This window comes from Elephantulus edwardii, unplaced genomic scaffold, assembly GCF_000299155.1.
Source record: "Elephantulus edwardii isolate Elephantulus edwardi_28Jun2011 unplaced genomic scaffold, EleEdw1.0 scaffold00136, whole genome shotgun sequence".
NCBI classification, from domain to species: Eukaryota; Metazoa; Chordata; class Mammalia; order Macroscelidea; family Macroscelididae; genus Elephantulus; species Elephantulus edwardii.
In genome coordinates this window covers 1,889,523-1,893,497 of record NW_006399886.1, presented here as the reverse complement: position 1 = coordinate 1,893,497, position 3,975 = coordinate 1,889,523, and the positions used below count along the sequence as shown (strand labels likewise).

Genomic DNA, 3,975 nt, shown 5'->3' with positions numbered 1-3,975 from the left:
TTGTAAAAATAAATTGATAACCAGTAAAACATGTTTGGGGACCCAAATGGAGAAAGGGTGGGAGCAGAAGTATGAGGATGGATAGGGGTGAAACCACAGATTTGCAGTTTGGTGGGTAAGGAAGTGGGTGAAAGAAATGAAAAGGACCAAGTAAAGACCTGAAAAGACAGGGTAATCATGGGCAAGGTCCAATAGTAATGATTTTTTTTTTTTTGACAGTGCAAACTCTCATTTTATTCATCTGGTTTGTTCACAGTTCAGCCACCCACTCTGAGAACCGAAGGGCCAGCAAACAGTGAGGGAAGGCAGTGTCTGGAACCTTCTAGAACCAAGAGTCTGCAGGGCCCCAACCCAGGGCTTGTTCCCAGCCCTCGTGCCTGGCAGGGAGGGTGGGAGGAGGAGCAGAGCTGAGGGGGTGCTAGTGACCAGGTTATTTTGGAGCAGGGCCCAGGGTCTGTTCCTCACAGCAGAAGGCAGAGAGGATCCTAAAGTTATCTATTACAGACCTGCTTGTCAGCCAATCAGCTTCTTCAGGAAGGCCTCCAGCTGGTCATCATCTTTGATTCAGCCCACAAACTTAGCCAACACAGCTCCATTCTTGATGGCTAGCACGGTGGGCACAGCAGACACCTCATACTCGATGGCGAGGTCTGTGTGGTCGTCAGTGTCCACCTTGGCCATCACCACCTTCCCGTGCTGCTTGGCCACCATGTTCTCTAACCTTGGCCCCAGGATCTTGCAAGGGCCAGCACCACTGTGGGTGGAAGTCCACAAGCACCAGTGTTTCGCTGTTGACAACTCAGTCCTGAAAATCAGGGCGGTCCGTCCTGGATGTTAAAGGTTGTGGTGCAGGCTCTGGAAGTGTGCACTGTCCGGGTTGGGCTGGATGTTTGTGCCAGGTCATTAGGATGGCATTGTGGCAGCTGTAGGGTCCTGGATTTGAGGGGTGCCCACTGACCCTGAGGGGGGCTTCCTGAAGATGACTGAAGCCAGGAACCTCCTCAGGACAAGTCGCTGAGCCATCTCCCTTCAGCACGAGCTTCAGGGCCCTCCCCGCCCGTCAAAGGGCACTCATGCCGTCAGTTCCTCGGGGGCGGGCCTTCGGTAATGAATTTTATAAACCATAATATACGGGAACGATTGTATGAAGCATGAGATAAATTAAGAATGGCATGAAACACAGTGTAAGCAAATTTGGAAGCAAATCAATATAAAATTTTAAAAAAGAAAAACAGTTAAAGTCAATGAGATTAAAAAAAAACACAAACCACCCCAAACCAACAAACCAAAAAACCAGAAAAATATTTGAAATCATCAACAAGACCAAGAACTGGTTTTTTGAAGGTGTCGTTGTTGTTAAGTGCCGTTCAGTGGCAGGCGACTCATAGCGACCCTATGAAGGAGAGTCCTCAATGCTTGGGTGTCTTTCATCCTCTCTCCAGGTTCATAGGGTTTCCGGAGGCAAGCTATTATGAAAGTGGATGCCACTCCTCCTTCCAAGCTTTTTTAATCGGGGCGCTCCACCCCACTCCCTGTCCACATTGGGTAACCAGCCATTAACACATTTGACACATCAGTGTCACAGTGTTCAGCCTCACAGCAACCACAAGTGACCGCTGTGCTGCAACTTGTACACCAGGGCTATACGACCTAGAGGAATGTCTGAATAAAAACAATGAAAGGCAGGCCCAAAGGCCGCAGATTAAAAGTCACCCACCTTTGGCTTGGTAGCATCGCTTTCTGTCCACTGGGCCAGCTCATCTCTCTCTCTATGTTGATGTTATTGTTGTTAAGTGCCGTAGAGTCAATAAAATTGACTAAACTTTGGCAAACTGAACAGATAAAAAGGAGCAGACATAAATAATGTGATTAAAGAATGATAGAGGTGACATCACAGCTAAACCAGAGGAAATTAAGCCTATAATATCCAAATATTATGAAAAGCTATACTCTAATAAATTTGAAAACCTAGAAGAAATGGACAAATACCTCGAAACTCATTCCCTATCCAGACTGACACTGACATATGTAGAACACTTGAACAGATCCATCAAAGAAAAAGAAATTGAGCAGGTGATAAAAAGACTTCCCCTTCCCCCGTTACACACATACACACAAATCCTGGGCCAGATGGCTTCAAAGCTTAAGTCTCACAAATATTCAGAGAAAGAAGAACTATTGCCAATTGTACAAAAATTATTTAAAAAAGAAAAAGAAGGAACACTCTCAGAGGCATTCTATGAAGCAAGCATAATCCTAATACCAAAATCAAGCAAAGATATTAGCAAAAAAATAAAACTATAGACCAATATCTCCCATGAACATAGATATAAAAATCATTAACAAAATCCTAGCCTATAGAATGCAGCAGCACTGGGAAAAAAAAAAGGTAAAAGAAAAAAAAGTTCATCATAACCAAGTGGGATTCATCACAGGTATGCAAAGATGGTTCAACATAAGAAAAACAAACAAGAGATTTCAACACATTGTTGTTATGGGCCATCGAGTCACTTGCAAATCATAGTGACAATGTACATCAGCCGTGAGACTTGTTCTATCCTTTGCCAAAATTACTGTCTCTGAAAAACCTACCTTTATTTCCCCAGTTACTGAATCAATCCATCTCATCTTCCTCTCTTTCTCTGTCCCTCCACCCTTCTAAGCATGATGTCACTCTCCAAGGACCAGTGCCTCTTTATAATATGCAGAAAGTATGTCAGAAGTAACCTCAGAACCCTTGCCTCCAAGGTGTATCCCAGTTCCATCGTCTCTAGGACATACCTCTGTTTTCCTAGCAGTCCATGGTATATTCAATACTCTTCTCTAGCACCACAGAACCATCAATTATCTTTCTTTCATCCCTAGTCATTGTCTAGCTCTCTGACTCATAACAAGCAATTATGATGACTATGGCTTAGATCAGGCACACCTCAGTCTCCAGACTGACATCATCATTGCTCTTCAGTACTCTGGAGAAATCCCTGACAGTAGACTTTCCCAGTGCAATTCATCTTTTGATTTCCTGACTGCTGGTATCAAGAGTGCTTATCATGGAACCAAGAAAACTAAAGCTGTTAACAATTTCAATCTCTTCACGATCTATCATAATGCTGCCAGTTGGCCCAGTGATGAGAATGTTTGTTTTCTTGATATTGAGCTTCAATCCATATTAAAGGATGCAGTCTTTGACTTTCTGCAGAAAGCACTTCAGGTCCTCCTCAGTTTCAGCAAACAAAGCTGTGTCATTTGAATAACACAGTGTTTTGATGAGTCACCACATTAATAAAATGAATAACAAGTACTCTATGATCTTAGCAACTGATGTAGAAAATGCATTTGACAAAATCTGATTCCCTTTCCTGATTAAGTAAAATAGAAATGGAAAGGAATTTCCTCACTATCATGAAAAGTATATATGCAAAGCCAAGAGCCAATATGATTCTCAATGGAGAAAAACTGAAAAAATTTTCCTTGTAAATAGGGATCAGACAAAGATGATCACTGTCACTACTTCTATTTAATATTTTATTGGAAGTATTTGCATATTAATTGGAAAAGAGATGATTAAACTATTGCTATATGCAGATGATATGATAGTGTACACAGAAAACCCCAAGGGCTCAACAAAATATTTGTTAGAGCTAGTAGACCAACATAATATGGTGGCAGGATAAAAGATATATATACAAAATTCAGAGGAATTCCTCTACAGTAGCAAAGAGAACTCAGAAAAAAACAATAGTACCTTTTTCAATAGCCACCCACAAATTGAGAGACTTGAAAATTTACCTTACTGGAGACACAAAAGATATACACAAAGACAACTACGTTACATTTCTGTAAGAAACAATGTAAGATCAAAATGAGTGGGAAAATGTTCCTTATTAATGGATAGGAAGAATCAATACAGTGAAAATGATAATCCTATCAAAAGCAATCTACATCTTCAATGTAATCCTAACACAGACACCAAAT

The 3,975-nt window shown here is 41.6% G+C and overlaps 1 pseudogene; it reads right to left on the bottom strand.

Moving 5' to 3' along the window:
• Positions 1-513: 513 nt before the first annotated feature.
• LOC102858259 lies at positions 514-1,023 on the bottom strand (annotated as a pseudogene).
• Positions 1,024-3,975: the final 2,952 nt, after the last annotated feature.